The sequence below is a fragment of the Pseudophryne corroboree genome, chromosome 6, assembly GCF_028390025.1.
Source record: "Pseudophryne corroboree isolate aPseCor3 chromosome 6, aPseCor3.hap2, whole genome shotgun sequence".
NCBI classification, from domain to species: domain Eukaryota; kingdom Metazoa; phylum Chordata; class Amphibia; order Anura; family Myobatrachidae; genus Pseudophryne; species Pseudophryne corroboree.
In genome coordinates, this window is record NC_086449.1 from 157,606,228 (window position 1) to 157,632,076 (window position 25,849).

General features: G+C 45.2%; 1 long non-coding RNA gene across 1 annotated transcript; it reads left to right on the forward strand.

Moving 5' to 3' along the window:
• The first annotated feature begins 610 nt into the window (after positions 1–610).
• On the forward strand, positions 611–25,116 carry LOC134935081 (uncharacterized). The gene is made up of 3 exons (XR_010179888.1): positions 611–771; positions 11,424–11,570; positions 24,925–25,116. It is a non-coding gene; the product is annotated as an uncharacterized LOC134935081 (long non-coding RNA).
• Positions 25,117–25,849: the final 733 nt, after the last annotated feature.

Below are 25,849 nucleotides of genomic sequence, written 5' to 3' on the forward strand. Positions count from 1 at the left end.
CCGGTCTCAAAAATAACAAAACTGTCTCATCAGGGGGGGTTTCCAGGTACTCGGAACCCCCCCCCCCCTGCGTGCGCCACTGTACCTGGGATACAGTTTTCATATATGTTGCATTATGTATACAATAAGTTCTACTGTCATAATACACTTAATACATTTTCATTTAAACAATACAGATAGCATTCTATTGACCAATATACAATACAGGGAGCATTCTAGTTACCAATATAAAATACAGGGTGCATTCCAGTAACCTATAAATAATACAGGCTGCATTTTAGTGACAGATATACAATGCATACAGCTTTCTACTGACCAATACACAAAACAATACAGAAAAGTTGCCAGTAACCTCTAGACAGCATCATTGTACTATTTTTAAGGCACCACAATAAATCTTGGTATCGTATAGTAGTCAGAATAGTAAAATAGACAAACAGAAATCATACACAAAAACAGAACAAGTACACACTGCATGAGGATGACAAAGGTGCATATGGGAAACGGGCTGAGCAGACATGCCCATGACAGCACACAGTTTAGAGCAATGTTTTTCAACTCCAGTTATGGGAGAACACTAACAGTTCATGTTTTCCAGGTTTGATCACAGAATCACAAAATGTGCCAGTTATTAATGAATACATGACTACAGTACATCTGTGCTCAGCCTCCAGCGCAGAGTATGGACAACATGCCCTGTTATGGTTCCCTGAGTACTGGAGGAAGAAGAAAATTATGAGGCAAGAGGAATCGCTGGTGCTGTGTAGATAGGTACTATATCTGGTAGTGCACCCGGAGCAAGTACAGTGGTATTAGATAGAGGTAGCATAGATTATTCTGAAATGGTAGGTTGAGAAATTCTTGAAAGATTAAAGGTCGAGGGAAAATCTGGTCAGATGGGTTAGGGAGTTTCATAATTATGGAGCAGCACAAAGGAAATCCTGAGGGGACAAGCGGGTTTTTTTTTAGATGAATAGTTTGGAGCTAATGTAGAGCCTGTGCGCTGCAGGTACATGCAGATGTGGAGCTCTAAGAGAGGATGACCAATCTCATTGTTTCAGTTATGAAGGATTGCAGCAGGAATAGAGGATAAAGTCAGATGTCAGGAGGTTGAAGTAGTCAAGGTGGAAAATAATGAGGGAGCTAGTAACTACTATTCAAAACCATTACATTCTGGAGTCCACATTATAGTGCAGATCCAAAATGCAGTGGTGTCGAGAGAGTGGGGGAGGGGGACAGATTACCTGGGCCCGGGCATGCCAGGGGGCCCGGGCCAGAGCACACCAGTGGGCGGGCGTGCAAGCGGCGGGGGGATGTATGTGTGTGTCACCTGGCTGTTTATCCCTTGTCGTGACGTCCCTCACAGCCACTTCCAGCTGTCAAACGGCTGCTAGGATCTCGCAAGATGATGTCATCATCTCGCTAGTCAATCTATGCTGCCAGCACTGGATGGCCTCTTCAGAATCAGCAAGCTCCGGTAGGTGGGCAGGAAATGGGAGGTGGGCAGGCATGCAGCTGGCTGGGCATGACCCATGGGTTTAAGAAGTGGTGCGGCTCAGATCAGTTGTAATAATCAGCAGCGGGGCTGTCACCTCGTTGAGAGCTAGTCTGTTAGGCTGCAACACTGTGAGCTGAGAACTGTGAGTGACAGACACAGCACTATGTCTTATAAATTCTATATAAATATTCTATAATACATGCATCCATACAGTACCATTAGTGTCAGTGTTTTTTTTTATATATATATATATATATATATATATATAAAATACACTGCTCAAAAAGATAAAAGGAACACTAAAATAACACATCCTAGATCTGAATGAATGAAATATTCTTATTAAATACTTTGTTCTGTACATAGTTGAATGTGCTGACAACAAAATCACACACAAATTATCAATGGAAATCAAATGTATTAACCCATGGAGGTCTGGATTTGGAGTCACACTCAAAATGAAAGTGGAAAAACACACTACAGGCTGATCCAACTTTGATGTAATGTCCTTAAAACAAGTCAAAATAAGGCTCAGTAGTGTGTGTGGCTTCCACGTGCCTGTATGATCTCCCTACAACGCCTGGGCATGCTCCTGATGAGGTGGCGGATGGTCTCCTGACGGATCTCCTCCCAGACCTGGACTAAAGCATCCGCCATCTCCTGGACAGTCTGTGGTGCAACGTGGCGTTGGTGGATGGAGCGAGACATGATGTCCCAGATGTGCTCAATTGGATTCAGGTCTGGGGAATGGGGCGGTGCAGTCCATAGCATCAATGCCTTCATCTTGCAGGAACTGCTGACACACTCCAGCCACATGTAGTCTAGCATTGTCTTGCATTAGGAGGAACCCAGGGCCAACCGCACCAGCATATGGTCTCACAATGGGTCTGAGGATCTCATCTTATTTCCTAATGGCATTCAGGCTACCTCTGGCGAGCAAATGGAGGGCTGTGCGGCACCACAAAGAAATGCCACCCCACACCATTACTGACCGACTGCCAAACCGGTCATGCTGGAGGATGTTGCAGGCAGCAGAACGTTCTCCTTGGCGTCTCCAGACTCTGTCACATGTGCTCAGTGAGAACCTGCTTTCATCTGTGAAGAGCACAGGGCGCCAGTGGCGAATTTGCCAATCTTGGTGTTCTCTGGCAAATGCCAAACGTCCTGCTTGGTGTTGGGCTGTAAGCATAACCCCCACCTGTGGACGTCGGGCCCTCATACCACCCTCTTGGAGTTTGTTTCTGATTGTTTGAGTAGACACATGCACATTTGTGGCTTGCTGGAGGTCATTTTGCAGGGCTCTAGCAGTGCTCCTCCTGTTCCTCCTTGCACAAAGGCGGAGGTAGCGGTCCTGCTTCTAGGTTGTTGCCCTCCTACGGCCTCCTCCACATCTCCTGATGTACTGGCCTGTCTCCTGGTAGTGCCTCCATGCTCTGGACACTACGCTGACAGACACAGCAAACCTTCTTGCCACAGCTCGCATTGATGTGCCATCCTGGATGAGCTGCACTACCTGAGCCACTTGTGTGGGTTGTAGACTCCGTCTCATGCTACCACTAGAGTGAAAGCACTGCCAGCTTTCAAAAGTGACCAAAACATCAGCCAGAAAGCATAGGAGCTGAGAAGTAGTCTGTGGTCACCACCTGCAGAACAACTCCTTTATTGGGGGTGTCTTGCTAATTGCCTATAATTCCCACCTGTTGTCGATTCCAGTTGCACAACAGCATGTGAAATTGATTGTCAATCAGTGTTGCTTCCTAAGTGGACAGTTTCATTTCACGGAAGTGTGATTGACTTGGAGTTACATTGTGTTGTTTAAGTGTTCCCTTTATTTTTTTGAGCAGTGTATATTTACCTATATATAGAAATAGATAAATATACATACTGCGGCCACACCCACTTCACAATGCAGACCCCTAAATTGCTGTTGGCGCAAATTCACCCTACACAACTGTGTGTATCTAGCAAAGTAAAAGCCTAAGGCATTAGTTCATATTTAGATAAAAACATTTCAGCTTGGAGGCTAGCATCATATTGTAGCTCATGATTTCTGATAGACAGCAGCCAAGACAGCATTTGGCAACATTTTGATACAAAGACATAAAAGAAATACATTTTTCATATGTTATACATAGTACCAAGTGCATGGTAATAATGGCATATTTAATACAAACTAAAACAGCATTTATTGTCCACACTTATCCCCACTGTAAATCTCTGTGTCTTTGTGTATCTAGCAAAATGACAGTGCAGTTAGAACAGCTGGGGAGCTTGTCTCTCAGCCACCAGGCATGACCATGCATGTGCAGCAGCATGTACTAGGGGGGTCATTTCGAGTTGATCGCACGTAGCAACTTTTTGCTGCCTGTGCGATCAACTAGACGCCGCTTATGGGGGAGTGTATTTTAGCATAGCAGGGCTGCAATCGCTTGTGCAGCCCTGCTATGCTAAAAAAGTTTTGTGCAGAACAAGACCAGCTCTGCAGTTACTTACCCTGTGCGATTGTTCCAGCTATGAAGGTCACGGAATTGACGTCAGACGACCGCATTCCAAACGCCTGGACACTGCTGTATTCAGATCTCCACGCCCGGAAAACGGTGAGTATTTGCCCCGGAACGCCTCCCCGCTGTTAATCTTCTTGCGATCGCGATCACTTTCTTCTTTCTTCTGGTTGTTGCCCGGCTACGGCCATCGCTGGGCAACAACGCGCGTGCGCATTGCGGGTGCTGCGCATGCGCAGTTCCGACCCGTTCGCACCGCAGCGATGAACTGCAGCGTGCAAATGGGTCGGAATGACCCCCTATATCCTGGCACAAGAAAAGTTACCATTGTCCTGGCTGAGCCCTCCCCTGCGATAAAGGTATATGTCTAGTTTCTTAGCTTTGGAGACAACACAGCAAACTAGAAGTGCACGTACATTTGTGAGGAGGTGGTAAATATCACATCATAATCTGACCTACTATTTTACAAACATCCCTAGTATTAATCTAATCTTCTATTATTTTAAGAGAGCATTTACATCAAAAGTGTCTTTATTAAGGTTAGGTATGATATGTTGACTGTTATATTGTTGACATGATAAGGATGACATGTTCATAATATCAATGTGTTAACATTTAACGTCTCGACAGTGATGAAATGTCGACATGTTAGAATGTCGACAAATCATCCCTGCTAGCCCAGTAGTGTCTCACCTGCTCCTGATGGCTGCAGAGCCTCCAGTGATGTTTTCTGGGTATCAGCAGTCATGTTACCGTGATTTTCTGGTCAGGGCTTTGATCCTCCAGCATTCTGGTGAGTATTTCTCCCCTATACCTAACCCTAATCCCTACCCCTAACCCTCCCTCTAGGTCAGAGGTTTTCAACCTTTTACAACTCGCTGCACACTGAACAAGATGTAAATATTGCCTAGGCACATTCAAATATAATGGTGATGAATGGTGCAGTTGCGCGTCCTAGGATGTCATGTCGCAGCTTCTCCATAGGTAACACCTGAGCCACATCTGAGAAAGCCAGAAGAGTCCAACACTGTCCGGGCCCAAAATTAGAACTGGCTCTGCAACTACTAAACCCACCGGTACTGATCATTCCAGGGCCTCAGTAGCGCCAAAACACTGACGGGCCTGGCTGTGCTTCTATGGCGGCACACCTGGAGACTGCTCAGGGCACATTAGTGTGCCATGGCACAGTGGTTGAAAAACACTGCTCTAGGTCTTAACACTAAGCTCCCTCTGCAGCCTTACCCTAACTCTCCTGTCCGCAGTCTAATGTTGATATTTCACCTGTCAACATTCTGAGAGTGTTGACACAGAGCCTTTCGACAGTTTGACAATGTTAGCATCATACCTCGCAACATTGTGGTGCCAACACTGTCACTGTTGATCTTTTAACTACATCCCCTTCATTACACCGTTCTGTCACTATTGTGTGTTTGAAGTTTTTTTTAATTACTGTACTGTACAATGGGCAAGCTGCAGCTGCATATTGATGCGACTGGTAATTTGCATGGGCCAGATGTACTAAGCTTGAAAAGTGATAAATATCACTGTGATAAAGCACCAGCCAATCGGCTCCTAACTGTCATTTTTCAAACACAGCCTGTGACATGGCAGTTAGGAGCCGATTGGCTGGTGCTTTATCACAGTGATATTTATCACTTTTCAGGCTTAGTACATCTCCCCCATAGTCTGAAAATTGTGATTCTGCCGGCTTCTATGCTATGATGTCAGTGCACAATTTCTTGGGTTCCTCTCTTTGAAGCACAGTACTGTATCTGTTGTTTGTTTCTGTCCATAAGAAACTGATGCTTTGATGCTACAAGGGGATTTTTAGAATGTTTGTTATACTGTATATAAAAACAAAAATCAGTGATGTAGAGTGGTTGCTGGTTCTTGTGCATCATACAAACTTAACAAAGGGTATACTGTATTTCAGATTCCAGCTCAGTGCTTGGTGGATCTTTTTGTTGTCCAAGGGTATTTTTTAGGTCTAGTGTGTCTGGTGGTCTTAATGGGCAATTCAGATCTGATTGCAGCAGCAAATTTGTTAGCTTATGGGAAAAACCAGGGGAGTCATTCCGAGTTGTTCGCTCGCAAGCTGCTTTTAGCAGCTTTGCACACGCTAAGCTGCCGCCTACTGGGAAGTGAATCTTACCTTATCAAAATTGCGAACGAAAGATTAGCAGAATTGCGAATAGACACTTCTTAGCAGTTTCTGAGTAGCTCCAGACTTACTCGGCATCTGCGATCAGTTCAGTCAGTGTCGTTCCTGGTTTGACGTCACAAACACACCCAGCGTTCGCCCAGACACTCCTCCGTTTCTCCAGCCACTCCCGCGTTTTTCCCAGAAACGGTAGCGTTTTTTCACACACACCCATAAAACGGCCAGTTTCCGCCCAGAAACACCCACTTCCTGTCAATCACACTATGATCACCAGAACGAAGAAAAAACCTCGTAATGCCGTGAGTAAAATACCTAACTGCATAGCAAATTTACTTAGCGCAGTCGCACTGCGGACATTGCGCATGTGCATTCGCGACTCTTCGCTCCGTTGCGAGAAAAAAATAACGAGCGAACAACTCGGAAAGACCCCCCATGTGCACTGCAGGTGGGGCAGATATAACATGTGCAGAGAGAGTTAGATTTGGGTGGTTTATATTGTTTCTGTGCCGTGTAAATACTGGCTGCTTTATTTTTACACAATTTAGATTTCAGTTTGAACACACCCCACCCAAATCTAACTCTCTCTGCACATGTTACATCTGCCCCCCCCTGCAGTGCACATGGTTTTGCACATTAGCTAACAAATTTGCTGCTGCGATCAGATATGAATTAGGCCCTTAGAGTGCTGTGTTCTGCTATTTGCAATGCTTCAGCATGATCCTGGTTTTAAATGTATAACCAAAAGTTATAGCTCTACCACCATTTTCTCACTGCTTGATTTATTTATTATTATCATTTATTTTTATAGCGCACATATATTCCACAGCACTTTACAGAGAATATTTGGCCTGTCACATAAGTCCTGCTCCAGTGGAGCTAACAATCTATGGGGGTCATTCCGAGTTGTTCGCTCGGTAAATTTCTTCGCATCGCAGCGATTTTCCGCTTAGTGCGCTTGCGCAATGTTCGCACTGCGACTGCGCCAAGTAAATTTGCTATGCAGTTAGGAATTTTACTCACGGCTTTTTCTTCGTTCTGGTGATCGTAATGTGATTGACAGGAAGTGGGTGTTTCTGGGCGGAAACAGGCCGTTTTATGGGCGTGTGGGAAAAAACGCTACCGTTTCTGGGAAAAACGCGGGAGTGGCTGGAGAAACGGAGGAGTATCTGGGCGAACGCTGGGTGTGTTTGTCACGTCAAACCAGGAACGACAAGCACTGAACTGATCGCACTGGCAGAGTAAGTCTCGAGCTACTCAGAAAATGCACAGAGATGTCTTTTCGCAATATTGCGAATCTTTCGTTCGCAATTTTAAGAAGCTAAGATTCACTCCCAGTAGGCGGTGGCGGCTTAGCGTGTGTAAAGCTGCTAAAAGCAGCTTGCGAGCGAACAACTCGGAATGAGGGCCAATATTCCCTACCACATGTACAGTACACACACACACAGACTCACACTAGGGTAAATTTTGTTGGGAGCCAATTAACCTACCAGTATATTTTTGGATTGTGAGAAGGAAACCGGAGTACCCGGAGAAAACGCACGCAAGTAGGGGGAGAATATACAAACTCCACACAGTTAGGGACATGTTGGGAATCGAATCCATGTCCTCAGTGCTGTGAGTCAGTAATGCTAACCATTACACCATCCGTACTGCTGGGTGATTGACATTGTATTAGGATTTCTGGAAGGTTGAAAATGAAACTGGAAGAATCAGAATTAATTCACTAATGGGCCCTACACATTGGCCAATCCACCGCCGAGCTGCCTGACGGCGGATACGGCCGACGGGCGATCCGGCGGTGGGGGGGCAGTGACGGGGGAAGTGAAGTTTCTTCACTCCCCATGTCACACGGTTCCGTAGCAGTGTAGGCAAATATGGACGAGATCGTCCATATTGGCCTGCATGCACAGCCGACGGGGCACCAGCGATGAACGAGCGCGGGGCCGCGCATCGTTCATCGATGGTGCCTCCACACTCAAAGATATGAACGGTATCTCGTTCATTAATGAACAAGATCGTTCATATCTTTGAGTGATGTCGGCCAGTGTGTAGGGCCTATTAGAACTGTGGATTGAGACCCAATCTGTCGCTGCTCAAGGCTGGAGCAAATTTTGTATTTCTGTGGAGTTAGGATTGCTTGTATACCTTCCGCAATGCAAGAAATAGCCTTGAATAAAATATGCCCTCTGTACTCCCTAATTGTACAGCTCCCCAAACATAGATGGACTGATATGCCTACTATGTAATTGGCAAGTCAAGTCCACATTTCACCCAACTGGTCCAATCAGCTGCAATATTCTGATCTATAAACCACTGCAATGGAAAAAAAATGGAATTGATCATCATAAGGAAGAAATGGCCCTATGCATCTAACCATCTTTCTAAATATGAACTCAAACAAATTATTAACTAAGCTCTCCAACTCAAAGCCCAGTGACACCCTAAAACTAATTCATGCTGTAGTGATTAATTTCTGCTTTAAAGAAAACAACCTTATATCTGTCACTGGGCAAACCATAAAAAGCCTGAAGAATTATCATTGTCCTTCACCTGCTCACTTGTCAGATGAGCTGTGTGCACAACACGGCAGTCGGTATAACTGGAATGGATTTGGACTCAAAAGCTGAATTATGATAGCATCTTTCTATTAAAGGATTTTGAAAACCATAAATAAAGATTAGGTGAGACAAACATATATTTCGCCGTCAAATCTACTGATTAATTTTTTCGTTCTGAGTAATTATATTGTCAGGGGAGCCAGAGGACATTAAAGGCCTAAAGACATGCTCTAAGACAAGATAATGATATCAAAGTGTCCATTACTTGTAATTCCCTGGTCTTTCGACTGTATTACACTGCAACTGAATGTGTAATAGTGTAGTCAGGAGTCGATAAACTCTCTGTAAAACTCACTGCACAAAATGACTTTTTTTTTTGCCAAATAAGGTGAATGTCACATATTTGTCAGGGAAAAATGAAAGTTTAAACCAATGAAAATCAGTTTAAAAGAATTAAAAGGACATCTATATAGGACTCGCAAAGGAACCTCCACACAAAGATGTGTGTTGAATTTTGTTGATTAAATTCATTATGCTGGCTATATCTGGGAATCTCCTTGATGCAGGTCATCTGCCTACACTCACCTGCAATTACTGAAAAACACACTGGAGATCATTTCTGGGACATGTGGCACATGACACAATACCTTGGATTTATCTAGGGCCTAATTCAGGGTTGATTGCAAAAGCAAAATCTTTCTCTAATGGGCAAAACCATGTGCACTGCAGGGGAGGCAGATATAACATGTACAGAGAGAGTTAGATTTGGGTGAGTTATATTGTTTCTGTGCAGTTTAAATACTGGCTGCTTTATTTTTACACTGCAATTTAGATTTCAGTTTGAACACACCCCACCCAAATCTAACTCCCTCTGCACGTGTTATATCTGCCCCACCTGCACTGCACATGGGCCCTCATTCCGAGTTGTTCGCTCGGTATTTTTCATCGCATCGCAGTGAAAATCCGCTTAGTACGCATGCGCAATGTTCGCACTGCGACTGCGCCAAGTAACTTTACTATGAAGAAAGTATTTTTACTCACGGCTTTTTCTTCGCTCCGGCGATCGTAATGTGATTGACAGGAAATGGGTGTTACTGGGCGGAAACACGGCGTTTCAGGGGCGTGTGGCTGAAAACGCTACCGTTTCCGGAAAAAACGCAGGAGTGGCCGGGGAAACGGTGGGAGTGCCTGGGCGAACGCTGGGTGTGTTTGTGACGTCAACCAGGAACGACAAGCACTGAACTGATCGCACAGGCAGAGTAAGTCTGGAGCTACTCTGAAACTGCTAAGTAGTTAGTAATCGCAATATTGCGAATACATCGGTCGCAATTTTAAGAAGCTAAGATTCACTCCCAGTAGGCGGCGGCTTAGCGTGTGTAACTCTGCTAAATTCGCCTTGCGACCGATCAACTCGGAATGAGGGCCATAGGCCCTCATTCCGAGTTGTTCGCTCGGTATTTTTCATCGCATCGCAGTGAAAATCCGCTTAGTACGCATGCGCAATGTTCGCACTGCGACTGCGCCAAGTAACTTTACTATGAAGAAAGTATTTTTACTCACGGCTTTTTCTTCGCTCCGGCGATCGTAATGTGATTGACAGGAAATGGGTGTTACTGGGCGGAAACACGGCGTTTCAGGGGCGTGTGGCTGAAAACGCTACCGTTTCCGGAAAAAACGCAGGAGTGGCCGGAGAAACGGTGGGAGTGCCTGGGCGAACGCTGGGTGTGTTTGTGACGTCAACCAGGAACGACAAGCACTGAAATGATCGCACAGGCAGAGTAAGTCTGGAGCTACTCTGAAACTGCTAACTCGTTTGTAATCGCAATATTGCGCGTACGTCGGTCGCAATTTTAAGAAGCTAAGATTCACTCCCAGTAGGCGGCGGCTTAGCGTGTGTAACTCTGCTACATTCGCCTTGCGAGCGAACAACTCGGAATGAGGGCCATAGTTTTGCACATTAGAGAAAGATTTTTCTTTTGCGATTAACCCTGAATTAGGCCCTAGATAAATCCAAGGTATTGTGTCATGTGCCACAGGAGGAGGAGTGAGGAGGAGCACCCGCTGCTGATGGATGCTGCGCTCGGCAGGCGGGAGGGAGGGTGGTTTGGCAGTTTTCTTCTGCTTATACTGCTGCAAATGGGTACACAGCTGGGACCCTGGGGACATCAGCTTCTCTAATGGGGGATGGGGGGGGGGTAATTGCTATGCCGTCCCCAGCAGGTGCCGCCCATAGGCCTCACGCACCTAGAGGGAAATCCAGCACTGCCTAGGGGTGATCTGTCTATACATCCAGTCAGTATCAGTCCAGGGGTGCTCTATCTGTCATCTGCTGTATCTGACAAGGGGTGCTCTGTCCACCTAGGGGTGATCTGTCCATACGTCACAGAAGGTTATCAGAGATTTGTGCAACTCTGAATCTCTCATAATGCCCCAGTGTTAAAAAAAATAAAACTAATATTTTATAAATTAAAAAAATAAATATACATATATCAAATGATTAAAAAGGTGGGGCACTGGGAATGTCACCTGGGCAACCGCTGTACACAAAGTTTTTTTTTAGCACTTTGTCACATACTGTATTCATTAATGTGCTACAGAAGTAACACAATAGGTCTTATATCATGCAATGAGTTGTAGCATGTCTTTTACACTGTTTTATGTTTATTTTGACCACAATGTTGATCACCGCTGTACTTTGTTTACAGCGTTGCCCAGGTGACATCCCAGGCGCCCCTGCTGGTCGGCCCGGACGACTGAACATCCGTTCAGGTGATCGGAAGCCAAGCCGGAAGTGAGGGACCCGGAAGCCGGGTGGTGGCGTGACAGGGACGGCTGGAGGTGCGCTGGAACAGGTATAGATATGGTTACATGGAAAGATATCATTCCGCACCAGTCCCAAGTGTTCAAACAATTCTAAGAACCAGAATTATATCCATATAAGAGAATAATCCCTGAAAGAAGTACCTGGTGGTGCACCCAGAGTCAGAAAGAGAGCTAAAGACTCTTGTGTGGGTCACTCTTGTATTCTATTAAGTAGCCTAAATTTTAAAACATAACATTTATTGTTAGAAGTTTAAGATTAGTCCATACTCCACTGATCCACCGGAAAAATTAGACAAAAACATTGACAAATATACAAGTTACTGTATATGTTAAAGAAAAATAGAAATATAAATAAAAATAAAATGTTCTGGTTAGTCTATAACAATAGACTGCTATGGAGATGTAGACACTATGGGGGTCATTCCGAGTTGTTCGCTCGTTGCCGATTTTCGCTATATTGCGATTAGTCGCTTACTGCGCATGCGCAAGGTTCGCAGAGCGCATGCGCTTAGTTATTTTACACAAAAGTTAGGTATTTTACTCACGGCATAACAAGGTTTTTTCATCGTTCTGGTGATCGTACTGTGATTGACCGGAAGTGGGTGTTTCTGGGTGGAAACTTGCCATTTTCTGGGCGTGTGCGAAAAAACGCTGGCGTTTCTGGGAAAAACGCGGGAGTGTCTGAAGAAACGAGGGAGTGTCTGGGCGAACGCTGGGTGTGTTTGTGACGTCAAACCAGGAACGAAACTGACTGAACTGATCACAATGTCTGAGTCTCGAGCTACTCAGAAACTGCTAAGAAATTTCTATTCGCAATTCTGCTAATCTTTCGTTCGCAATTCTGCTATGCTAAGATACACTTCCAGAGGGCGGCGGCTTAGCGTGTGCAATGCTGCTAAAAGCAGCTAGCGAGCGAACAACTCGGAATGAGGGCTTATATTTCTACAACTGTCCCCTACCAAACCAGCACAAGCAATGCTTGTTCTAATAGGACCTCATAAGGTCATCATTAAGTGGATCATTTATAACAGGAGTACAAATCCTAATGGTTTAAAAAATATGCATATACATAAGTAACCTCTAAACTCTCATTATTACTTTGTGGTTTTTATGGGGCCTCTGTGAACTAGTCACAGTGCTGTAGAAAAGAGATTTTGGAAAATTTTTAGAGAAGAAAAAGGAAAAAATTGATGATCCTGCTGTTGGTGTGTAGTCGAGATAGGTAAAAAATTACAACACCAGGTATTCTCTGAGGGTCTCTCCTTCAGGTACTGACCTGGCCCACCACTGCTTCGCTTCCAAGATCGGACGAGATTGTGCTTTATCGGTGTGGTATGGTAGTAAGTTATTAGACACAAATTGATTGACTCGCCAATGAGAGTGCACCTAATGTAGATATTAAGAGGGAGAAAAAGTTAGGGATTTGCTGTCTATGTTAGACACAGGGTTACCCCTATGAATCATAGATGAGAGTCCCCAGAAAACAATTAGGAAGTCAGAAAGTGAAAAGAATTGATCTGTATTTTGTAAGTACAGATCTGCTGATTAGATAGAAGAATAGAATTGAGTGAAACCAAAAAAGTTGGTACCTTTATCCATGTTCGTAAGCAACATTACCTATATTGCTATTTTATACACAATGGCCTGGATACTGGTCAACCAGGCAAAAGTATGTTTGTAGCAATTAATCAAAATTCCATAACTGTGATGAGTACTGGAAAGAATGATGCACCATATTCACTGAACATATGACATCATACTCAAACAGATGATACTACAACCTTTGGTTGAGAGAGTCCAGACAAACAACAATTATAGTGGGGCACTGTTATAATGCGCTATGTTCAGCAAAAAAGACCACACTCTAAAACGTAATGCAGGCTATAAAAATTTGCGAGAGAGAGAAGGTAAGTGCTTACACCATCACTGATTTTAACAAAATCTACCAGATCGCATTCCAAAATATATAACAGACTTTGGAGATTCACTGGAAAGACAAGCCAATATCTATATCTATGGCAGTGATTTTCAACCTTTTTTTACTCGCGGCACACCGAACAATATTTTAAAATTGCCAAGGCACACCATAAGTTCCCCACAGAAAAAAACAAAACACACACATTGGCACTCACAATAAAAAAAAAAAATCCACACATACATTGACCTACACAGAAAAAACAATCATGTTGCTCCCCACATAAATCCTATTGCTCCCCACATGAATTATTCACATTGTTCCCCACATAAATCCATAAATTCTTATTCTCCCCACATAAATCCTATTGAAATCCTATTGTTCCCCACAGGAGAAATAAAATAACAAATATTATTATCAGCTGTCCTCCTCCCTGTCCCTCAGTGGCGGGGGTTGTTCATAGAGATGAGCGCCTGAAATTTTTCGGGTTTTGTGTTTTGGTTTTGGGTTCGGTTCCGCGGCCGTGTTTTGGGTTCGAACGCGTTTTGGCAAAACCTCACCGAATTTTTTTTGTCGGATTCGGGTGTGTTTTGGATTCGGGTGTTTTTTTCAAAAAACACTAAAAAACAGCTTAAATCATAGAATTTGGGGGTCATTTTGATCCCAAAGTATTATTAACCTCAAAAACCATAATTTACACTCATTTTCAGTCTATTCTGAATACCTCACACCTCACAATATTATTTTTAGTCCTAAAATTTGCACCGAGGTCGCTGTGTGAGTAAGATAAGCGACCCTAGTGGCCGACACAAACACCGGGCCCATCTAGGAGTGGCACTGCAGTGTCACGCAGGATGTCCCTTCCAAAAAACCCTCCCCAAACAGCACATGACGCAAAGAAAAAAAGAGGCGCAATGAGGTAGCTGTGTGAGTAAGATTAGCGACCCTAGTGGCCGACACAAACACCGGGCCCATCTAGGAGTGGCACTGCAGTGTCACGCAGGATGGCCCTTCCAAAAAACCCTCCCCAAACAGCACATGACGCAAAGAAAAAAAGAGGCGCAATGAGGTAGCTGTGTGAGTAAGATTAGCGACCCTAGTGGCCGACACAAACACCGGGCCCATCTAGGAGTGGCACTGCAGTGTCACGCAGGATGTCCCTTCCAAAAAACCCTCCCCAAACAGCACATGACGCAAAGAAAAAAAGAGGCGCAATGAGGTAGCTGTGTGAGTAAGATTAGCGACCCTAGTGGCCGACACAAACACCGGGCCCATCTAGGAGTGGCACTGCAGTGTCACGCAGGATGTCCCTTCCAAAAAACCCTCCCCAAACAGCACATGACGCAAAGAAAAAAAGAGGCGCAATGAGGTAGCTGACTGTGTGAGTAAGATTAGCGACCCTAGTGGCGGACACAAACACCGGGCCCATCTAGGAGTGGCACTGCAGTGTCACGCAGGATGTCCCTTCCAAAAAACCCTCCCCAATCAGCACATGATGCAAAGAAAAAGAAAAGAAAAAAGAGGTGCAAGATGGAATTGTCCTTGGGCCCTCCCACCCACCCTTATGTTGTATAAACAAAACAGGACATGCACACTTTAACCAACCCATCATTTCAGTGACAGGGTCTGCCACACGACTGTGACTGATATGACGGGTTGGTTTGGACCCCCCCCAAAAAAGAAGCAATTAATCTCTCCTTGCACAAACTGGCTCTACAGAGGCAAGATGTCCACCTCATCTTCACCCTCCGATATATCACCGTGTACATCCCCCTCCTCACAGATTATCAATTCGTCCCCACTGGAATCCACCATCTCAGCTCCCTGTGTACTTTGTGGAGGCAATTGCTGCTGGTCAATGTCTCCGCGGAGGAATTGATTATAATTCATTTTAATGAACATCATCTTCTCCACATTTTCTGGATGTAACCTCGTACGCCGATTGCTGACAAGGTGAGCGGCGGCACTAAACACTCTGTCTGCTGCTAATATATAGACTGGTTGATAAAGAGATAGTATACTCGTAACTAGTATGTATGTATAAAGAAAGAAAAAAAAACCACGGTTAGGTGGTATATACAATTATGGACGGGCTGCCGAGTGCCGACACAGAGGTAGCCACAGCCGTGAACTACCGCACTGTACTGTGTCTGTTGCTAATATATAGACTGGTTGATAAAGAGATAGTATACTCGTAACTAGTATGTATGTATAAAGAAAGAGAAAAAAAACACGGTTAGGTGGTATATACAATTATGGACGGGCTGCCGAGTGCCGGCACAGAGGTAGCCACAGCCGTGAACTACCGCACTGTACTGTGTCTGCTGCTAATATATAGACTGGTTGATAAAGAGATAGTATACTCGTAACTAGTATGTATGTATAAAGAAAGAAAAAAAAACCACGGTTAGGTGGTATATACAATTATGGACGGGCTGCTGAGTGCCGACACAGAGGTAGCCACAGCCGTGAACTACCGCACTGTACTGTGTCTGCTGCTAATATATAGACTGGTTGATAAAGAGATAGTATACTCGTAACTAGTATGTATGTATAAAGAAAGAAAAAAAAACCACGGTTAGGTGGTATATACAATTATGGACGGGCTGCCGAGTGCCGACACAGAGGTAGCCACAGCCGTGAACTACCGCACTGTACTGTGTCTGCTGCTAATATAGACTGGTTGATAAAGAGATAGTATACTACTAATATTATATATACTGGTGGTCAGGTCACTGGTCACTAGTCACACTGGCAGTGGCACTCCTGCAGCAAAAGTGTGCACTGTTTAATTTTAATATAATATTATGTACTCCTGGCTCCTGCTATAACCTATAACTGGCACTGCAGTAGTGCTCCCCAGTCTCCCCCACAATTATAAGCTGTGTGAGCTGAGCAGTCAGACAGATATATAATATATATAGATGATGCAGCACACTGGCCTGAGCATGAGCAGTGCACACAGATATGGTATGTGACTGACTGAGTCACTGTGTGTATCGCTTTTTTCAGGCAGAGAACGGATATATTAAATAAACTGCACTGTGTGTCTGGTGGTCACTCACTATATAATATATTATGTACTCCTGGCTCCTGCTATAACCTATAACTGGCACTGCAGTAGTGCTCCCCAGTCTCCCCCACAATTATAAGCTGTGTGAGCTGAGCAGTCAGACAGATATATATAATATTATATATAGATAATAGATGATGCAGCACACTGGCCTGAGCCTGAGCAGTGCACACAGATATGGTATGTGACTGAGTCACTGTGTGCTGTGTATCGCTTTTTTCAGGCAGAGAACGGATTATAAAGTAAACTGCACTGTCCTCACTAGTAAACTCTCTCCACTCAGTCTCTACACTTCTACAGTAACAGTACTCCTCCTAGTCAGCTCCAGTAAATCTCTCTCAGTCTCTTATAATCTAAATGGAGAGGACGCCAGCCACGTCCTCTCCCTATCAATCTCAATGCACGTGTGAAAATGGCGGCGACGCGCGGCTCCTTATATAGAATCCGAGTCTCGCGATAGAATCCGAGCCTCGCGAGAATCCGACAGCGTCATGATGACGTTCGGGCGCGCTCGGGTTAACCGAGCAAGGCGGGAAGATCCGAGTCGCTCGGACCCGTGAAAAAAAACATGAAGTTCTGGCGGGTTCGGATTCAGAGAAACCGAACCCGCTCATCTCTAGTTGTTCATAGTGGAGTTCTGCGAATACTGAGCAGCGGGCGGTTGGGCAGGTGTGAATGTGGGTTGGCAAGGTAAGCTGTGCATGCAGGCGGGAACTAGAAGATGTGTATGCAGGCAGGTGGGCTGGCTGGGTGGTAAGACGCGGCGGCCATGACCTATGATATCACACCGTTTTAGGTCACGGCCGGAGCACGACTGATCCTCTAAGAAGAGCCTGGGCCAACAGTTTACTCTGAAGGTGCAGGAAGCTGCTCTGGCTCCGCGGCACACCTTGCAACTGGTCGCGGCACACTAGTGTGCCACGGCACACTGGTTGAAAAAGCCTGATCTATGGCATCACAAAAGTGTAAGTAATCTTAGAAAAGTTCAAACCAAAAAGCATTATGGCCATGCTGAACCGGTATAGATATGTTGTATTTTGCACTGCACTTTGTTGTTGTCCTGATGACGGGGTGTTAGTGTCAGGTCTGTAACTCTGTCTGTTCCTGGAGGGGGCACTAGTGGGTCAGTGGTGGTGCAGTGGAGAAAACAAGGAAGCTGTAGAAAATTCCTGAGCATGTGCACATTGATGTTTATTAGCACACAGGGGTATAAACAGTGACTGGAACACAAAGGTAATGCTGATGGTTTGAAAGGCAATGAGAATAACAAAATGATGATTAACTTACTAGTCGGCAGTAAGAGAAATAATATGCAGATGGAAACAGATGCAATTGATGAGAGGAATATCAGGCAGTAAATAACTCCGATAAATGGTTTTGAAAAGTCAATGATATTAAACAGCAATGATGATTGGTTTGGTAGATGGTAAAAACAGAAACAATATGCAGATGGAGCAGATGCACTGATGGCAAGAATATTAAGCAGTACGTAACTCCGCTGAATAATTTGGAAACCAACAATGAGGATACACACAGTCTGTATATAGGCACACGTCCACTAAGCCAAGCAAGGCCCAAGCAGGAGACAGTCTATAACACAGCAAATTGGTAGATTAAGTGCTGAATGCAATTGCACAGTGCAGAGTAGCTGGTAATTATTACACAGGTGAGAATGGTGAGCAGTGGCGTAACTACTGCCCCCGCAGTCCTCGCGGTGGCTTGGGGGCGAGGGGCTGCGGGGGCGCCACTGATTACAGCAGACTGACATGCGGACGAACGTCCGCATGTCAGTCTGCTTTATTGGAGGGACACGGCGGGCGCAGCGTGTGCCTATCCTGTGTCCCTCCTGAGCCCTGCATCATCTCCGGCGGCCCGCGGGTCTAATAGGGGGAAGTGCCGTCCGTGAGCCAATTAGAGCTCACGGACGGCACTTCCCCCTATCAGACCCGCGGCCGCCGGAGATGATGCAGGACTCAGGAGGGACACAGGAGAGGCACACGCTGCGCCCGCCGTGTCCCTCCAAGTTCTCCAACAAGCGGCGGCTGCACTGCGGCATATCTGTCACGGGGGGGGAGAGAGGAGAGGGTGTCTGGCACCGGGGAATATATGGCCATTGGGGGGGGGATGTCAGGCACTAGGGGGGATATCCGGCACTGGGGCATATATGACACTGTGGGGGGGGGCGGGGGATATCTGGCACTAGGGCATATCTGGCACTGGGGAAGGGGGGGGGGGATATCTGGCACTGGGGCATATATGGCACTGGGGGGGGGGGGATATCTGGCACTAGGGCATATCGCACTGGGGGGGGGGATGTCTGGCACTGGGGGGGATATCTGGCACTGGGGCATATATGGCACTGGGGGGGGGATATCTGGCACGGGGTGGATATGTGGCACTGGGGGGGGGGGGGATATCTGGCACTGGGAGGGAATATCTGGCCCTGGGGCTTATATGGCACTGGGGGAGAATATCTGGCACTGGGGGGGAATATCTGTCACTGGGGATATATGGCACTCGGGGGGAATATATGGCACTGGCGGCATATCTGGCACTGGGGGAATATCTGGCACTGGGGGCATATGTGGCACTGGGGGGGAATATATGGCACTGGCGGCATATCTGGCATGGGGGGAATATCTGGCACTGGGGGCATATGTGGCACTGGGGGGGAATATCTGGCACTGGGGGCATATCTGGCACTGGGGGGGTATATGTGTACCTGGCACATGGGGGGGGGGGCTATATTTGGCACCGGGGGCATGTGAGTACCTGGCACCGTGGGGAAATATCTGGCACTGGGGACATATGTGGCACTGGGAGCACAGCCCTAGCAACAAGGACTACCTCCTAGCAACGAGCATGACACCCAGTGCATGAAACACCTGACAACGAGCATGACACCCAGTGCATGAAACACCTGGCAACGAGCATGACACCCAGTGCATGAAACCCCTGACAACGAGAAGGTAATTGAAAAGTAATTAGAAGCCTTACTGTAGGACTTAATGTGTAATGGGCATTACGGTGTGTGGCATAATGTATCACGGACATTGTGGTGTGTGTCATAATGTGTCACAGGCATTACGGTGTATGGTATACTATATCGCGGGCATTGTGATATGTGGTATAATGTCTCAGGGTCATTGCAGTGTGTGGCATAATGTATCACGGACATTGCGGTGTGTGTCATAATGTGTCAGGCATTACGGTGTGTGGTATACTATATCACGGGCATTGTGGTATGTGGTATAATGTCTCAGGGTCATTGCAGTGTGGCATAATACATAACGGGCATTGCGGTGTGTGGCATAGGGTATAACGGGCAGGGCATTGCGGTATGTGTCACAGGCATTACGGTGTATGGTATACTATATCACGGGCATTGTGGTATAATGTCTCAAGGTCATTGCGGTGTGTGTCATAATGTGTCACAGGCATTGTATGTGCTATAATGTATCAGGGGCATTGCAGTGTGTAGCATAATGTATAACGGGCATTGCGATTCCTGTCATAATGTGTCGGGGGCATTACGGTGTGTGGCATAATGTGTCGGGGGCATTACAGTGTGTGCATATTGTGTCATGTGCATTGTTGTGTGCGGCATAATGTCTAAGGGCCATTGCAGTATGTGGCATAATGTATACTGGGCATTACTATAAGGAGGAAAAATGACAAATAATGTAAGGGGCATGAATCAGGATTATTTTTCTTTCCTGTGGTGGCTAACGTCTGGGCGTGCAGGTTGCAAAACTGGGGTATAAGGTAGTCTTTTCCTGCAATACCACGCCCCTTTACGAGAAACCACGCCCATTCCAACAAAACCACGCCCCTTTTTTTGCAGCGCGCGCCTTCGGCGCGCGCATATTTGTCCCTTTCTTGCTCCCAGTTATGCAGCGGGGGGGGGGGGGGGGGGGGGGGGGGCGCCAAAAATTTTTTGGCTTGGGGGAGAAAAATTTCTAGTTACGCCACTGATGGTGAGGAACACCTGGAGAAAGTTTCTTACTGCAAGAAGTGTGGTTGCTGACTGTGGAAGGAGTTCGTAGGAAAGCTGGATGGCTGAAGTCTGTAGTTCCACAAATAAGTAGTAGCAAAGGAAGAAACAGGAACACAGGAACCAGGAGAACAATACACTGGATGTGACACGTTGTCCAAGGCAATGAGACTGAGCCGATGTCCTGAATTTATACCCCTTGCTCAGCAGTCATTGGATGCCGGAATCATGTGTGCAACACATCGCAGGATTGGGTGTTCAGGTCAGCTGACCGCAAGTGTCATGGCGGCGCCCATGCTGCAAGGATGCAGGGCACTCCGCGGGTACACACTGGATGAACTTCAGGGGTACACGGTGACAACGGATACTGCGCTCGCGGACAGAGCATTCTGGGGCTGTGACTTCCGGAGGACCGCACACCAACGCGCTGGTAAGTGAGATGCCACTGAACGCCGATTCCTGACAGTTAGAGTCCTGAAACATTGACTTGATGGATTAAGTTGCACCATTGTACAATACATCGGAGGTCTCCTGAGTGCCGCCTATTTAATCATTTGCTGCATAGATAGACTGCCTAGCCTATCAGGAGGGCACCAGAGCGTTTTACTGCACAGCCGCAACCAAGGGAGTGCAGGACCCACCTTTATATAGAGACCTCTGAAAACACATCATGGTATACGTATCCCAGGGGTCAAGGCACCCACAGTCGGCAGTTAACCCATCCTCAGGACGCCTCCAGCACTTTTTCTACACACTGGCACTTTACTTTGTTTGCACTATCTGCACTAGCACTTTTACTGCATGCACTGTACACTTTATTGAAGTTGTGAAATTTGCACGGTACTATATCTGGATTTGGCTGGCAATAGATACACCAGCATGGCCAGCAATGCTAATGATACGGATGATGCGGCAGCCTATTTTTTACAATGCGACACCTTTGATACATTGAGCTTTTCAGATGCTGAGGCGGAAAGCATTCTTTACACTGATCCTGCATTTAACAGTGGCAGTGAAATCACATATGAGGAACTGTTCAGGGATCTGTTCAAATTGAAAAAGAGAGAGATGGATCTTTTATTTCTTGGAAGAACGCTGTCAGATTATTATCGGGCGAAGCAAATTCCCCGGGGTTTTTTAATTCATAATATGCCGACGATAGGAAGATACAGCATTCCTTTTTGCAAGCGTTGGATATCCGTACTGAACAAGTGCTCCATGGACCTAATGCTCCTAGTAATAGAGGAGTCTAAGAGGGAGCTTATTATTTCCAATGAGAACATCACTAAGTTTGAATTGGAGCATCTTGATACCCTATCGGCTGATATCACCATCAAATGGCTTGACAAGTTGTCGACACAGGTCGACCAGTATCAAAAAGAGATAACTAAATACAAGAAAGACAAGCTTATTCGAGTACAACAAGATTACGCCCAGCACAAAGTTTATTCATGGCTGAGGACAAATGGGCAGAGACAGCAGGGGGGCTCTCAAACACCATTCAGGAAAAGATACACAGCCCGCTTTTCAAGTACTTCGGCGAGTGACAATGAGGATTTAACAGCGGGAAGCACAGGAGACAGTCAACATGACGGCCCTTTAGGGTTACATACCCTGCAGGGTTAAGCGGCAGAAAACCCACCCCACAAGGTGGGGTGGGGGGGGGGGGCAAACAAGGCGCAGGGAGAGGAGCCAAAATCGATCTAAAACCACTGAAAGGAACTCGCAATTAATTTTCAACCTCTCCTCTCAATCATTGTCACCAGACACCATTAGTGTCTTAAGCAAGGGCTTATCCTATGTGCCCACACATCCTCTAGATAAGATCCAATGGAAGATAGATACGTACAAGTTACAATGCAATTTAAAACTTAAGGAATTTTCTGGTAAAAATCCCAGTTCAAAGTCCTTCTCCTCTAATACAGCGATACCTGTGGGTTTAAAAAGAACTCAGAATAAATCACAATTTGAACCAAGCTCCTCTAATTCATTGATTAAGACCTTTCATAGGATGCTGGAAAAAGCCCCTAACGAACACTCTAAACAGATGTATCCGAACTTATCTACAGGGGAACATCAAGCACTATAGGCACTATGGAACAGAGAAAATATAATTGCGAGGAGAGCCGACAAAGTTGGCGCCATTGTCGTAATGGACATGGACAAATATAAGGTGGAATGCAACAGATTATTAGGTGACATCCCCACATACCGTATGCCAAATTATCTGCGGATCCCACCATCGAGTTCCAAAAGGAACTTGATGGTTTGTTAGCAGATGCAATGAAAGAGGGCATCATCACACCAGAGGTTTATAAAGCCCTATTTAAAATACATCCCACTGCCCCTCTATTTTATGTTATCCCTATAGTGCACAAGGATGCCCAGAACCCCCCTGGCAGATCTATAATATCTGCCAGGAGGTCTTTATGTGAACCAATAGCTATATATCTCGATTCAGTCCTACAACCGTGCATTCAGGATACACCTACCCACCTTAAATATACTTCTTCTTTATTGAGGTAATTTGCTGGTATAAATAAGGTCCCATCCAACACTACTTTTGGCCACCATAGATGTATCGATCCTCTAACCTGCATTCCCCACCAGTTGGGGTTGCATGCGGTGAGGCTCTTGATCACCAATAACTCATTATATCATGGCCATGAAATTAATGTTTTCTTAGCATTGTTGGAGTTTACTTTGATGCACAATTATTTTGTACATGACAGTCATTTTTATATACAGCTCACAGGGTGTGTGGGTCCTGTGTGGTCCCACTGTTTGCAAACACCTTCATGTGGGAGGTAGAGAATAATTTTCTTGATGTTCACATTATTCTAATTAATGATCAGATCTGTACCTCACTTTACACCAAAGAAACTGATCAAAATACTATTCTTAGATATGACAGCTTCCATCCCAGGGCAACGATCTGTGGCTTACCATACTCTCAGATGCTCCGTGTTTGCAGGATTAACAGTGATCCAATAACACGGGAACATCAATTAGATTACATGATGCTGAAATTTCTAGATAAGGGTTATTGCTTACCATTATTGAAACAAGCCTGTAGAAAAGCCTCTAATAAGCCAAGAAAGATTCTATTGTGCTCCAAAGACACCAAACCAACAGACAATATTCTTCACTGGGTCAATCAATATAATACAGACAGTACTTTTACAAGGAAAAGAGCTAAAGAGCTGTGGCCAATCATACAATCTGATCCCGATTTAGGGATGTTTGAAAACACCAAACTAATGCCCAGCTATAGCCGTAGTGCTAATTTGGTAGTGAGAACAGATATTTATAAGAAAGGTACAGAAGCAACACATGGGTTCAAAAAAAGCAGAGGTTGCTATAGATGTGGGTGTACCACATGCAACTTTCTTATTCCCGGTGACTCCTTTAAGCACCCTTATTCAGGGAAGAGAAGAAATATCAAAGTAACTGTAACATGCAATTCTAAATTTGTGGTGTACCTGTGGTCCTGTCGTGGGGAAAACGGAATGAACTTTTAAAGTGCGTATGACACAACACAGGTCAGCGATTAGAGCAGCCTTAGGAACAGGCACTAGTGAACAACCGGTCATCAGACATTTCGCCATGGCCAGACATCCTTTGGCGACATTAAGGTACAGAATTATTGATCAGGCTCCTTATTCAGTGAGGGAGTGTGTCAGGGCTAGACACCTGTTACAGTTAGAATACCGCTGGATACTACTGCTTGAAACACTCAGGGGCAGATGTATTAAGCCTGGAGAAGTGATAAAGTGAAAGGTGATAACGCACCAGCCAGTCAGCTCCTAATTGTCATTTTTCAAACCAAGCCTGTGACATGGTAGTTAGGAGCTGATTGGCTGGTCCTTTATCACCTTCCACTTTATCACTTCACCAGCCTTAATAAATCTGCCCCTCAGTCCTAAAGGACTCAATGAAACAGTTGGTATGAATAATTTCCTATAAAAACTTACATTTATTAGGCTCTTTGAAGGTTAGATTGACAGCATGCCCCATATGGCATTAAATTAACAAAGTGTCACGGGTGGCAATGTTGGTGACAGACTGAGTTTACTTGAGTATAGAGCATAAGACATGATGGTGTCAATATGATTATTTTGCCAAACCTACAGACAAGGGTAGTTGACTAATATTTTGGTAGATATACTTAACATGCTCTGGTTCTGTATCCTGACAACGTACTGTGTTTTTAATCTGTTTGTAGTTTATATGTATATGTTTATTTATATACCTATTTTTTAGCACTTTGTCACATATTCATTAATGTGCTACAGAAGTAACACATTAGGTCTTATATCATGCAATGAGTTGTAGCATGTCTTTTACGCTGTTTTGTTTATTTTTACCACAATGTTTATCACCGTTGTACTTTGTTTACAGCGGTTGCCCAGGTGACATCTACGAATTTGGGTTTCTATGAATTTGTGAACAGATCACACATGCTTTTTCGTGTTTGAAGAATAAGCACTTCACCGAACAACTGAGAACATCATACAATAGATTATTACAAATGAATGTATTACTCAATCAACATGTGTGATCCTTCTATTTATGTTATGGAAGTTTATATGACAATACTGTAATATGTTGTTTTAATAAACAATATTTTTATCATATGAATTAGATATCTGTGGTGGTTAAGCTCCCTAGAGAACTCTTTTCTTTTGTCTATATATATATATATATATATATATATATATTAGGGTTGAGCGGGTTCAGGTTTTCCCGCCTGACTCGGAAACCAGGACAAGGCAAAACGTCATCATCCCGCTGTCGGATTATCGCGGGTTTTAGATTCCATATAAGGAGCCACGCGTCGCCACCATTTTCACTCCAATCCTGGAGAGTGTAGCGAGAGGAAGTGTCTCTCTCCTCAGTGTCTGTCAGTGTCTGTCTGTGCGGGTAAGTGGTGTGGCGACCTGCTCTGTTTTATGTGTGTCATTCCAGTTCTGTGTTGTGCTGCATCAGTTCAGTGGTGGTGTCTTGTGCTGCATCAGTCCAGTCACAGTTGTGATCTCCTCTGCTGCCATATGTCCAGTTCTGCTATATAAATCCAGTCCAGTGGTGCTGTGTTGTGCTGCATCAGTCCAGTGGTGGTGTGTTGTGCTGCATCAGTCCAGTCACAGTGGTGGTGTCCTCTGCTGCCATATGTCCAGTGCTGCTGTGTAAGTACAGTCCATTGCAGTGGTGCTGTCTTTTCCTGCATCAGTCCAGTGGTGGTGTCCCTGTGCTGCTGTATAAGTCTAGTAGTACTGCCATATAAGTCCAGTAGTACTGCCATATAAGTCCAGTAGTACTGCCATAT